The 15,350-nt window shown below is 31.4% G+C and overlaps 1 protein-coding gene across 3 annotated transcripts in view; it reads right to left on the reverse strand.

Annotated features, from left to right (window-relative positions):
• The window catches only part of LOC103577979 (CYFIP-related Rac1 interactor B), a 67,159-nt gene that overhangs the window by 6,907 nt on the left and 44,902 nt on the right, over positions 1-15,350 (reverse strand). The window contains exon 1 of one of the 3 annotated variants that reach the window (XM_053740850.1): positions 14,609-14,829. The exons of the other annotated variants lie outside the window; for them this stretch is intronic. The gene's annotated coding sequence lies outside the window, so the exon portion shown is untranslated. Of the gene's footprint in view, positions 1-14,608; positions 14,830-15,350 lie in introns of those variants that run through there. 3 annotated transcript variants of the gene reach the window in all.

The raw sequence follows: 15,350 nt of genomic DNA on the forward strand, positions 1-15,350 counted from the left end.
TTACAAACTTAAAACTTAATTTTGACCTATAACTTTCAGAAGAAAAATGATTAACTAACCAATAGTTTAGACTGAATCGACCTAGTAGAAAATTTGAAATCAAAATATATTTGCCTAACATTACATAAAATAATACTGTAGATGATTTATAGAATATTAGTATTTAATATCTTTCTACTTTTATTCTAATGATTCCTCTGAATTTAATTGACAACTGAATATGTTATTACAATTTATTCATTTTGACAGTTATTATAACAACGGTTACCATGGTAACCACCTTGATAACCATAGTAACAGTAACCATGGCAACGGTAACCATGGCAACGGTAACCATAGCAACGGTTACCATGGCAACGTTGGGGGGAGGGGGTAGCATACGTGATGGTTATCGAAAAATCCATTTTGGCTAGGAATTGCGCAAAATCCCTTCTTATATCTCATCTACAGTGAAAAAGGAGTACCTATGCCAAATTTTAAATGAATCGGTCAAATAGTTTCGGAGATCTGGTGATGAGTCAGTGGTATTTCGCTTATATGTATATAGATATATATATATATATATATATATATATATATATATATATGGATATGGGGCATTCCACGCCACATCGACCACTTTTGACCCCGACCCCTTTCGATTTGGCTGAAAATTTTTTTTCCTTTTCTACCCCATTAAAATCATTTTTCAGGAAATTTTCAAATTTTTTTACCCAACCCAAAAAAAGTTATGAGTTTTTCAAAAATAAGGCTTTTATTTATTTAAATAGCTATAACATCTTCAAAAATTGACTCATTGGGATGTTTTTTTTTTTTTCAAAATTTTTGCCTTTGAACGTACTTTTCAGAAAAAAATACAAGAACAATTCAAGATAATAAACTCTATGAAATTTTTGGCTTTTTTGAGAAAAACCGCCGTTTTCTCAAAGTTCGCCATTTTTAATTTTTTTTTTTTTAATTTCTCAAAAAAAAACTTCAATTAATCTTACAATTTGGGCTTATTTTACAAAACAACACTCTGGAAATTTTTGAGAATTTATCGACGACTTCAGAGCTTGAAAAATTGAGACGAAAAAATTAATTGAAACTGGTAATCCTCGAAAAAATTTTTTTTTTAAAAGTCAGAAAAAAAAGTAGAAAATACGTATAAACAATTTTATTGTAATTTTTTTTTGGAAACTACACCTAAAAAAAAATAAAATGAAAAAGAAAAATTTCCCTTTGGTTTATTTTTGACCAAGTCATAGGCTTTCGAAAAAAAAATCTAACGCACATCGCTATTTCAAAAGCCTGTGACTTGGTCAAAAATAAACCAAAGGAAAATTTTTTTTCATTTTCTTTGTTTTCAGCTGTAGTTTTAAAAAAAATTATAATAAAATTATTTATAAGTATGTTCTATTTTTTTTCTCATTTTTTAAATAAATAAAAATAGAAGGCAAAGTCCGCCCACTCTGGGATCGGCGGAAAAATTTGTAGAACTAATTGAAGTTGTTTTCGAGGAATTAAAAAAAAAATAAAAAATGGCGAACTTTAAGAAAATGGCGGTTTTCCTCAAAGAAGCCAAAAATTTTATAGATTTTATCATTTTAAAATTTCCTTGTATTTTTGTCTGAAAAGTACATTCGAAGAGAAAAATTTTGAAAAAAAAACAACGTCCCAATTAGTCAATTTTTGAAGAAGTTATAGCTATTTAAAAAACTAAAAGTCTAATTTTTGAAAAACTCATAACTTTTTAAAGGTTGGAAAAGGAAAAAAAGTTTTCAGCCAAATCGAAAGGGGTCGGGGATAAAAGTGGTCGATTTGGCGTGGAATGCACGATATATATTGAAGAAAAACTATTGCATAATAGAAGCTGCTAATGAAATAATTATTTTAACAGAATTATTACACATTTCAAGCGTGAAAGCGCTGAAGGAGCTTTGCGATCACACTGTAAAAAATATTGTGTTAAAATCAATGTAACCTGCGAGTTATAAACGGTCACCCTGGCGGATCCGAAGGACAACAATTCACCGCGTTTTGTCGTAATTTACTGTACAATACATTACTTCTTTGGAAAATTTGCCGCTTTTGCCGCGACATTTTATGGTAAATTACCGCCATTCGAGTAAAATTTGCGGTAAAAATACCACAAATTTGCCGAAAAATACCATAAGACTTCCAAATACCGAACATTATGGTAATTTACTGTAATTAGGATCCATCAGGGATTTATTTAATTACCCAAATATTTACCAATATTTGGGTAATTTTTTAACACAGACTATTAGTGTTGAATTCAACAGTGAATTTGTTAAAATTTCAACATTTTCATTCCATTTTTGTACTATGAATATTCATTACATATAATTTACATATTATATCAAGGATATCAAAAGTAATAACAATTATTATTTAACATTAAGAAATTTTTTATAGTGAACAATGTTTTTAGTAAAGTAAAGATTAAAAAAAAAAATTATACTAGTTGTAAATAGAAATCGATTAATTTTTTTTAATGAAACAAAAACCTATTTTTCTTAGCGAAAAATAATTTTTACATTGTATAAAATAATCCTAAATTATAACTTAACTTTTTTGATTATCCAGACAGCATTCAAATCGGAATGACTGCTTTACGACGTCTTTTTGAAGGCGTCCTCAAGAAGTCTTATAATGACTTCTTAAAGATGTCATTTTTAAGAATTCTTAATTGAGAGTTCTTGAAGACTCCATAAATAAGACGTCAGTTTTATAACGTCTGAATGTATTCATTTTTAAATTTCTTTATGAAGTCAAAATTAGGAGCTCGTTAAAGACGTCATGGTAAATTCATACTAAAGACGTCATTTTGCTATCTGGGTAGCATGATAAAAATTCCAGCTTTTGGTAAACGCTGAATTCAATATATTAATAATTCAATATATTAATAATTTTTAAGTTAAAATGACATTTGTAAAATTTCGATTCTACTTTCAATTTTCTAATAAATATCCAGTGACTATTGACTGAGTTTTCAACAAATTTTATGTTAATTTCTAAGTAACAGTTAATAAATGTCGATATATCGATTTAGAATTTTTAAGCAACACAGTGAAATGTGTTGATTTAACACAAAATAATCAACACAAAAAATTTAACACAAATACACAACATTTTTCACTGTGCACTTTATTCTGTGTGACTAATGTTTAACTTTCCACTATGAAAATTGAAAATTTTCAAAAAAAGAAAAGTTATCAGTTTCGGTCCGATTTTTGAAAATCGAGTTTTTATCAGATCTCATTTTGAAATCCTAGAAAACTATTCTGGCCATTTTCGGATGTACGCCAGTCTGCGTGCGAGCGTGTGTGTGTGTCTATGTGGATTTGTGTGTATGTAAACTTTTTTTGTTCGACAATATATCTGTCAGACGAATCAACCGATTTGAGCGTTCTTGGCGGCATTCGAAAGAGCTTAGATTTTTTTTTTCTAGGTATTTTTCGTATATCTCATAAGCTACACGGCGAGAAAAATTTTGTCATTTTAGCGATTTTAATAATAGTCAAACAGTTGATTGTGAAAATAACTATTCACTTGTGAATTATTGCAATACGTATAGTTAATTTAACAACATTCTTATTTACTTTAATGATCTATAGTATCGTTGAATAAATTATTCAATGTTTGTCCTCTAATGAGAATTCATTTTTTTATTTGAGCCATACTTCGAAAAGTTGCCATCGAGATTCAGTTATTTTGACAAAATAGGTTATCGTTTTGTCATTATACGAATTCGTATCGTTATATTGATGATACGATGGATCGTAACAGCGTTGATTAAGAACGTGAAACTTGCGCAGTTAGGCAGATGTCAAGCTAACCATCAAAAAGCCTTTGTGAGCATTGTGTCACATACTTCTTATTCTTATTAGGCTGTATTCTTAACTTGACATCTTTCAATTTACATAAATTTTCTTTTATCCAAAACTACCTAAAATATTGTCTTATTAGCGTTTCTTTGGATACCTATAATGACATTAGTATTGCCATTTTGACGTTACGCGGCGACGATACTTGGATCGTCAAAATGACTGTACAGAATATCGTAAAAAGAGTTGACTATAGATAGTATAGCTGTAGTAACGAAATGTTCAGTTGTTTTGAGAAGATTTTTCTTGCCGTGTACTTGCCTGATTTGCCTGAAAATGGATTCAGTCCTAAGTCTTGGTGAGCTTTTTCAATTATCACCAAGAACACTCGAATCGGTTGATTCGTTCCAAAGATATCGTCGGACAAAAATTATTTTTTTTTTAAGTGAAATATACGTCGTTTCAGTTTAACAGTTCTTTTAACTCTAAGAGCTCAAAATTTTACAATGTTTTCGAGCTTCTTAAACTCGAAAACAGCGGGAAGTTTCGGGATTATCTTTCAGGCTCAACTGTTTTTCAGAGTTTTTTTTTCTACCAGTGATTTTTAAAATAATAATAATGCCCCATACAGGAAGGCCCAGAGTTTAACGACGGGGCCATGCATAGGACATTATTGGGAAGCCCATCTTGGCAAACTTATACTGTCCCATGCCCGGGCCATAACTGGGTAATTAGTCTTGGCCATTCCAATGATTACCCGGGCCTGAGCTAAGACTGAATAACCTAGCTTTGGCCAACCCTAGAGTCACCTTAATTTGGGGCAAGTTTGCGTAACCTAACCTCGGCCGTTGGATGGTAACCCTAACATGGGCCAAGACTGGATAACCTAGCCTCGGCCAAGCCTAGAGGGGCGGGCCCCGATTACACAGAAGTATATTGCACAGAGAGGTAACTGCGTAGAATCAATTTACACATGTAAATATTGCACAAAAACCTTTAGCACAGATGAAGATTGCCCATAGCAATTTTTTACACAGATCCCGTTTGCACAGAATTAATGGTAATTTTACCATCTGTCATACAGATTATACAAACAACTTTACGAAAATGACGTTAGATGGATAAGAATCGTCAAATAATTCATTATGAAAATTTTCAAATTATTACAAACCCTTTATTCAAATTTTTAATTAATTTTTAAACTCAAAATCGAAGCCTTCCAATTCGAAATTATAATGTCTTTAATTTTCAATCCCATATGAATTTACGAATTTTTAATTGAATGATTTTAAATTAAAATTTAATTTTCGATTGTCAATAAAGTTTTTTTCGTTAATAAATTTGCAACCCTACTCTAAATACATATTACAATAAAGTTATAAAATTTTTGAAATAATAAAAGAGTTTTTCTGTACCTGAAAGTGTAAAAATAATTTTTCCTGCAATACATTTAGTGGTAACTATTTATAATGTTTTTACTATTCACTATCGTAATTTCATTACGAGTTTGTTGTATAAAATTCAATAAGAAATATTACAATCTTACTATCGTAAATAGTAAAAGAATAAAAAATATGATTTAATTATAATATTTATTCTTTTATTCTTCCTCTTAATTTACAGTGCTGCCTCAATGTTTTTACAATACAAGCCACAAAAATGACGATAGTTGGATTGTAAATTTTCTGAAATGGTATAGTATATGCCATCTGAAGCATTTACGTATGAAAGACAAATGTCACAATACCATGATGTGATGCTTGTGTGAGAGTATACCCAAACAGGAAAGTACGACGGGCCCAGACTTGGCTCAGGCTTGGTTCAACTATGTTGAACTCTGGGCCAAGCTTGTAAGCCAGCCTTGTTCCAGCCTTGGTAGAAGTCTGGAATGATAACAGGGCACCAAGCCTGGTTGCCAGCCCTGACCCATGCTTGCTTGCCAGACCTGGCCCAACCTTGATTGTCAGACCTGACCCATGCTTGGTTGCCAGACTTGGCCCATGCATCGAAAAAACAAATAAATTCGATTAAAAAAAAAAAAAAATTATTATTATTAAAGTACTAGAGTTTGTGATCATTAACGTTTAAACTATTTAAGTGAAGTAAATAACGTGAAAAAAACTCGGTGAAAATTCTGCTGGGCTCTGGGCGCGAACTGCCATCCTTCTGATTGCTGGGTTTGAACGCTGGCTACTGGATGAACCTACTAACGTTCAATTGAAACTTTCATATGTTCTACTTGTTCATTTTACTACAACTACTCTGTTTTATGAAATATAAAGAGCAATTTAATTAATATTTTCGATTATTTAAAAAAAAAAGTAATTTCGTATTATTTATATTATAATTACATAATTTTTTAAAATAAAATTTATTAAATTTAATTGATTATTTATCAAGAACCCAGCTTAATTATCTTACTCTACCACCATAATTAAAAATAACATTTATTATAAAAATTCATGAGTTATTTTTTAATTAAATTAATTTTTATGAGTAAAATAATAAAATTACACTTGTTGATTGCAAATAATAACGAACTAAAAACTATATTAATTATTAGTTGTAAATAATTTTAATCAGAATGTTTAAATATTTATTCATTAAAACTTATTTTAATTCAAAACTAAATAATTATTAATTTAAAAACCATAATAATAAGCTGATTGAATAATTAATCAAAAACTTGGATTTGCCAATTCTGGACAAAGGATGGGTAACTATAGGTATACCCGAACTTGGATAATCCTACCTTGGCCTAAGTCTGGGTTGCCATTGAATGATCAAGGCAGAGGAACCTAGTCTTCGCTTAAACTCGGGTAATCATTGGGTCGGTCAAGGCTAGGTTACCCAGTCCTGGGTCAAGCCTGGGTCACCACTGAATGGCCAAAATAGGGGTACCCAGTCCTGGCCCAGACTCGGATAATGATTGGAATGGCTAGGATCGAGTAACTTTTCTTGACCCAAACATGGGCCAATATAGACGTGCCAAAGCTAGGTTCCCCAGTGCTGAGCCAAGGAGGGCCCTTTTGTTCAACTCAAGCAGCTGCTGTATGGGTTATTCAGTCTAAGCCCGTGTTAGGTTTACCACTCAACGGCCAAGGCTAAGTCATTCAGTTTTGGTCCATGCTAGGAATACCATTCAACGATCATGGTTAGGTTACGAAACTTGGCCCAAGTTAGGGTGACTCTAGGCTTGGCCGAGGTTAGGTTATCCAGTCTTGGCCCATGTTAGAGTTACCATCCAACGTTCGAGGCTAAGTTATTCAATCTTGGTCCATGTTAGGGTTACCATCCAACGGCCGAGGTTAGGTTACACGAATTTGGCCCAAGTTAGGGTGATTCTAGGCTTGGCCGAGGCTAGGTTATCCAGTCTTGGCCCATGTTAGGGTAATCATTGGAATGGCCAAGACTAATTAACCATTTATGACCCAGGCATGGGACAGTATAGGTTTGCCAAGATGGGCTTCCCAATAATGTCCCAGGCATGGTCCCGTCGTTCAACTCTGGGGCTTCCTGTATGGGTATATGTATATACAAATCATGACATCTATTTTGTTCGTATTATTTGTGGTTCAACTATACATGTTTATGAATCAGTGCATCTTTATCTACAATGTAGTGCAGAAATAGAGGTTATTTTTCATGACATTTTTCGGACAATGATATATAAAAAATTGAAAAAAAGACTGAGCTTTCTTCATTACAAACCTACATTAATTAAGGAATATAATAATTTGGTGGTGTAAGTATAATTATTACTATTCAATTTTTATTAAACTAAATATTCTGTGGATATATCGTTCGTTTTAAAATTATTTATTTGGACATGAAGTTTATTTTTATAAACAAGTATAGTATTATTGTCATAGGATGAATGATTCTAAATAAATGAATTTTTTTTTTTAATAAATTCAAATCTCCTGATTTTGTTACACAGTATTATTCATTTGTCGACAATGAATAATTTTATTCGACTTGGCGATGAGGTAAACATTTCAATAACCTCAAATTATGGACATTTAATGTTTTTTTATGAAGTTAGCCGACGCCTAATAATTTTTGGATTTTTTTAAAAATGCTAAATTATGAAAAAAAAAAATTTTTTCGAAAAAATTGCACCTATGATTTTTTTAATTTCCTACATGTGCATATTTTGGATATAAAAAAATGAGTTATTTTAATTCAAAAAGAAACAAGTATAGTACATTTTGAACCTGATGTGATATTATAACTTATAAGTTAAATTAATGAATAATTAATAATAATTCATAAATTTTATATACCAAAAAAGTATATTTCAAAAAATATTAAATAAATGTTTAATTATTATTACTTCAACATGTTTTATTTTTATTTCGACATTGTATTTACCTTCTCAATTTAATTATTAAAAAAAAAAATACAAAATGATAGATTTTCTTTTTTGTTTTATTGTTAGTTCTACTTTTTTAAGAAAATCAATTTTACTCCGTTGACTTCTAATTATACTTTTATATTTGAAGAAATTCTACATTACCGACTCATTCGTTTTACGATAGTTGCATTGTAATTTTTATTAACACAACTTGTATAATTTACTCTATAGTATCTGATTTTTTCTATCTTGTAGTGGTATTAATTATGAATCAAACTTTACGATACTCTATTGTAAAAATTATGATTTAAATTTTATAGTCCACCGTTATGATACCATATAATGAAAATTACGATAGTTAAATAGTAAAAAATCCGGAAATTTTTTTCCGTGTATTAAATAAATGTTTTATTATTATTACTTCAACATTTTTATTTCGACATTGTATTCACCTTCTCAATGTAATTATTAAAAAAAAAAAAAAAAAAAAAGTACGAAATGATAAATTTTCTTTTTCTTTTATTATAAGTTCTACTTTTTTAAGAAATAAATTTTACTCGGTTGACTTCTAATTATACTTTTGTATCTAAAAAAATTCTACATTACCGACTCATTTATTTTACGATAGTTGTATTGTAATTTGTATTAACACAACTTGTATAATTTACTCTTTAGTATCTGATTTTTTCTTTCTTCTAGTAGTATTAATTATAAAACAAAATTTACGATAGTCTATTGTAAAAATTATGATTTAAATTTTATAATCCAGCGTTACAATACTATACAATGAAAATTACGATAGTTAAATCATAAAAAATCCGGGAATTTTTTTTCCGTGTATATAGCAATGCTTTGTTATAGGTAGTGCTCGAGGATTTCTAAATGCACTCGAATATTTCAAAAAAGTAGGGGTTGTGGATACTATTTTCAGAGACTTTTTAACTCTCCATAGCGTTTCATTATGTTTTTTTTTTCGAAATTCCAATAAAAAACTTCTTATGAGTTACGAAAAATCAAAATATAATAATAATTATTCATTATTGTTTTCCAGTTATTTGCGTTTCAATGTCAAGCTCTGAAATCGAACAGAACACGACTTTTTTAAAAAGTTGACAATGAAATGCAAATAACTAAAAAATATCGCGTAAAATCAAAACTTTGTAAATATATTTGGTAGTGAATAGAATTGTTTGCAAAAAGAGTTTGTGAAATTTTGTGATACATCTAATAATTTCGCCGGCAAAATGAAAAAAATTTTTAATTTAGTATAAATTTTAATTTAAAAGTTTGGATTTTTAATTTAAAAATTAATTAAAAATTGAATAAAGGGTTTGTAATGATTTGAAAATCTTCATAATGTATTACTTGACGATTCTTACCCATCTAACGTCATTTTTGTAAAGTTGTTTGTATAATCTGTATGACAGATGGTAAAATTACCATTAATTCCGTGCAAACGGGATCTGTGTAAAAAATTGCTATGGGCAATCTTCATCTGTGCTAAAGGTTTTTGTGCAACATTTAAATGTGTAAATTGACTCTGCGCAATTACCTCTCTGTGCAATATACTTCTATGTGACCGGGGCCCGCCCGCCTAAAGTCACTCTAACATGGGCCAAGATTGAATAACCTAGGATTGGCCGTTGAGTGGTAAACCTAACACGGGCTTAGACTGAATAACCCATACAAGAGCTGCCAGAGTTGAACAAAGGGGCCCTCCTTGGCTCAGAACTGGGGAACCTAGCTTTGCCACGTTTATATTGGCCGATGCTTGGGTCAAGAAAGGTTACTCAATCCTGGCCATTCCAATCATTACCCGAGTCTGGGGAAGGACTGGGTTCCTCTATTTTGGCCATTCAGTGGTGACCCAGGCTTGGGCCAAGGTAGGATTATCCAAGTTCGGGTATACCTATAGTTACCCATCCTTTAGCCAGAATTGGCTAATCCAAGTTTTTTATTAATTATTCAATCAACTTATTATTATGGTTTTTAAATTAATAATTATTTAGTTTTGAATTAAAATAAGTTTTAATGAATAAATATTTAAACATTCCGATTAAAATTATTTACATCTAATAATTAATACATTTTTTAGTTCGTTATTATTTGCAAGCAACAACTGTAATTTAATAATTTTACTTATAAAAATTAATTTAATTAAAAAATAACTCATGAATTATTATAATAAATGTTTTTTTTAATAATGGTGGTAAAGATAATTGAGCTGGGTTCTCGATAAATAATCAAATAATTTAATAAATTTTATTTTAAAAAATGATGTAATTATAATAAAAATAATACGAAATTATTTATTTTTTTTCTTAATCGAATATATTAATTAAATTGCTCTTTATATTTCATAAAACCGAGTGGTTGTAGTAAAATGAATAAGTAGAACATATAAAAGTTTCAATTCAACATCAGTAGGTTCGTCCAGTAGCCATCGTTCAAACCCAGCAATCAGAAGGACGGCAGTTCGCGCCTAGAGCCCAGCAGAATTTTCACCGAGTTTTTTTTACGTCATTTACTTCACTCAAATAGTTTAAGCGTTAATGATCACAAACTGAGTACTTTAATAATAATATTTTTTTTTTCAATTAAATTTATTTGTTTTTTCGATGCATGGGCCAGGTCTGGCAATCAAGCATGGGTCAGGTCTGACAACCAAGGTCGGGCCAGGTCTGGCAAGCAAGCATGGGTCAGGGCTGGCAACCAGGCTTGGCACCCTGTTATCATTCCAGACTTTTACCAAGGCTGGAACAAGGCTGGCTTACAAACTTGGCCCAGAGTTCGATATAGTTGAACCAAGCTTGAGCCAAGTCTGGGCCCGTCGTACCTTCCTGTCTGGGGCGTAATAGTTTTCTAAGGATGATTGTCAATCTTTGACTCCGACTTTTTTTATATTTGAATTACATGTATATAAATAAGAATAATGTATGTAATGAACATTAGAGTGCTCTATTGTAAACGAACATTTTTTTTAGCGGACAGAAGAAAATTTTGTTATTCATGTTGAGAGAAAAATTCCCTTAAAATTTTGGCTCTTTATTTTAATTCTAAGTACTTGCTCTCGAGCATCAAAGTTTTCTCATTTAAAAAGCATGTAAATCGAATCACTTTTCTTTTAAATTACTATAACTCAGTCCGGTTTTGAGCTATCGTTTTAAAACCAGTTTTTAGTTGTAGAATAATTATTGCTTTTTAAAAGTGTATAAAACGGTTGTGGTCTAACTTGATCCATGTCGATTGTATCAGCTCCAAAAGTCAATTTTTCACTTTTTTCATTTATTTTTGATAATAGTGAAGAAACTGCTCATCTTACAAAAAATATGCATAGGACCAATCTTTTAGGAAATTTTAGTCCTCTACAAAATTTTTTATGACACTTATATTGCTAAAGTGCACGGTTCATGAGATACGTGCATTTTAATATTTTATAGTAAAAAAAAATAGTACTATAGTAAGCTTACAATTTTTAACTTCCCGCTAAGAAAATTATTAGTTTTCAAAAATTCGGGAAGTTATTGGTTTCACCCTGATCTTCGAAAATCGAGTTTTCATCAGATGTCGACGTTTTGAGGTCCTAGGAAGCTATTCTGACTATTTTCAGAAGGACGTCCGAGTGTCTGTATGTGTGTGTGTGGGTGTGTGTGTGTGTGTATGGATGTAAACTCTTAATATCTTTTTAATGAACGGACCTATTAATATGTTTAAGGTGGCAATCAAAAGAGTTTGTTGGCCGTCAACTTTTCTAAAAATTTCAAATCGATCGATCAAATAGACTCTAAGATATGGAAGAAAAACAAAAAAAAAAAAATTTTTTTTAAAGTTTTTTTCAAATTTACCAGAAATAGCTCGATCGATCAATTCCAAAATCTAATCAGCACAAGAATTCAATGGAACACGCCGATTGCTGCCTCAACCGGATCCCGGAAAAAATAGACCTGAAAAAATAGACCCGGAAAAAATAGACCGGAAAAAATAGATCCGGAAAAAATAGACCCGGAATAAATAGTCTCCGAGAAAATAACTTAGCAAAGATAGAACAAAAAAAAACGGATGCAAACATCTAATGTTTTTCATTAGACAACTAATTTCATTCTATTTTGTATAAGGCTTTGCTCCTGGACCCTACCGGGACTTTGCCCCTGGATTTCTTAGAGGTGTCCTTTTTTCACGAAAGAAATTAACAAGTAAATTGATAGCTACGTAACATTTGACCCGAAGACAAATTACCCGCGACAAAACACCCGCAAACCAAAATACCCGCGACAAAATACTCGCAAGCCAAAATATCTATAATCAATATACTATCAGATAATACACTAACAACAATTGTTATTAAATCCAAATTTTGTATGTGTAATTAAAAAAATGTACCCACACATAAAAAGGTGTGAAAAAAAGCGTCTTTTTTTTTTACGAATTTTGTGTGTGTGCAATTTAATCAATGTACACACACAGAAAAGGGTGTGAAACATAGCACCCATTTTTCACGAATTTTGTGTGTGTGCAATTACAAAAATATACCCAGACCGAAAAAAGTATGGAAATAGTGCCTTATTTTAGGAATTTTGTGTAATTAAAATAATATTCCCACACATAAAAAAATATCAAAAGTGGCACTAGCGGGTATTTTGTCGAGAGTGATTTGTCTTCAGGTCAAAGGTCGTGTCACCGAGTTCCAAATTGATAGACGTCGAAAGACATGATACCATCAAATTGTAAGGCCGAGTATGAAGTCCCTTATGAAATCGCTATTCAGTTGATAAGTTGATTTGCCGGGTCTATTTTTTCCGTGACTATTTTTTCCGGTCTATTTTTTCCGGGGCTATTTTTTCCGATTACCGCCTCAACCAACTCAATCGGTTGATTCGTTCGTAAGATATCGTGGGAGAAAGAAATGCTAACAAACGGTTATCGCCAAAAACAATGGCATACAATTGTATTTTCGAGCTCGAAGAGCTCGAAAATGTATCCACAACAATGTTTTCGAGATCAAGGAGCTCTAAAACAGCGTAAAGTTTCAGGGCTGGTCTGCAGGGTCAACCGATAGACAGATTTTTTTTTAATGTAAAATGTTAAAATGCATGCATCTCATGAACAGTGCACTTTAGCAATATAAATGTCATGAGAAAAGATTGGTCCTATGTATATTTTTCGTAAGATGAGCGGTTTCTTCAGTATTATTAAAAATAAATGAAAAATTGACTTTCGAAGCTGATACAATCGACATGGATTAAGTCAGACCACGACCGTTTTATACACTTCGTTTCAAAACGATAGCTCGAAACCGGGCTGAGTTATAGTAATTAAAAAAAAAAAAGTCATTCGATTTACATGCTTTTTAAATAAGAAAACTTTGATGCTTGAGAGAAAATACTTAGAATTAAAATTAAGAGCTGAAATTTTCAGGGACTTTGTCTCTCAACATAAGTAACCAAATTTTCTTCAGTCCGCTAAAAAAAAAATCTGTCTATCGGTTGACCTTGCGGGACAGCACTAAAACTTCCCGCTCCTTGAGCTCGAAAACATTGCTGTGGATACATTTTCGAGTTCTTCAAGCTCGAAAATACTGTTGTATGCCATTGATTTCAGGAAAACCCGTTTTTTAGCATTTCTTTCTCCCACGATATCGTATGAACGAATTAACCGATTGAGATGGTTGAGGCGGCAATCGACGCGTTTTATTGAGTTCTAGAGCTGATTAGATTTTGGAATTGATCGATCAAGCCATTTCTGGAAAATTTGAAAAAAACTGAAAAAAATTTTTTTTTTTGTTTTTCTTCCATATCTTAGAGTCTATTTGATTGATCGATTTGAAATTTTTAGAAAAGTTGACGGCCAACAAACTCTTTCGATTGCCACCTCAAACATTTTAATCGGTCAGTTCATTACAAAAATATTAAGAGTTTACACGCACACACACGCACACACACACACACACACACACACACACACACACACACACACACACACACACACCAGACATCCTTCTGAAAATAGTCAGAATAGCTTCCTAGGACTTCAAAACGTCGACATGTGATATGAAAACTCGATTTTCCAAAATCGGGGTGGAACTAATAACTTCCTGAATTTTTGAAAATTAATAAATTTCTTTTCGGGAAGTTAAAAAAATGTTCGTTCCAAATGGAGCACCTTAGTACATAATTTAAGATTTGTAGAAGCTACTAAAGTACATTTTAAAAGCATTTCTATAACGATTATTATAATAATCACTATTATATTTTATTTTGTAATTATTTATTATGAAAGATTTAGTAGAAATATCGGTCGATAAAAAATAAAACATATTTTCGATTCGCGTAAATTGACTTAATAACTATGTACACAAATGTAAAAAATGATTAACTAAAAATAATTTTCATGATACATGAAACTATAAATATTAATTACAAACCTTGAAAATATTTATATAATGCAGCACACACGCGCAGTAACTAGAGGGTGAATTAAATTAATTGTGTAAAATATAAATAAATCCAGAAATATGTCTCAAACCCTTTCAAAAGTTTAACATAGGCTAGTGCCCAAAACTCTTTGAGAGTCACATGTTAAAAAAACGATTTAATAAACAAAAAGAAATTAGTCAACAAGTGTAACGACCACTTCCGTTTCAAGCAAGCGTCACCATGATTATGATGCGAATGAGGGGTTGCTGATTACGATACTAGCGCGTAATTCCCTTATTTGGTTAGCGAATGCTATCGAAATGCCGAGGTTCAATAATCAATGGGGCGAGTGAGCTTCAGATTTCCGACGCTTAGATGGCAGATTTTTCAGTGATCAAACGCGCGCTTGACGATGAAAATTTCAAATATATGGCATGCACTCTACTGATCTTTTAGTACTTTATTTTATCCATCGGCTCTTATGATCTCTGTATTAATTTTCCCACACATCCCAAGACTGTGTAATAGAACTGCCCTATTACAGTCACAGTTTTTTTTTTAATTTCCCGCTAAGAAAATTGAAAGCTTTCAATAAAAAAAGAAGTTATTGGTTTCGGTCCGATTTTTGAAAACCGAGTTTTCAATAGATTTCGACGTTTTAGGGTCCTAGAAAGCCATCCTGATTATTTTCGAGATGATGTCCGAGTGTATGTACTCGGAAAAAAAATTCTAGTTAAATTTACGATGCTA

Source organism: Microplitis demolitor, chromosome 7 (assembly GCF_026212275.2).
Source record: "Microplitis demolitor isolate Queensland-Clemson2020A chromosome 7, iyMicDemo2.1a, whole genome shotgun sequence".
NCBI lineage: Eukaryota > Metazoa > Arthropoda > Insecta > Hymenoptera > Braconidae > Microplitis > Microplitis demolitor.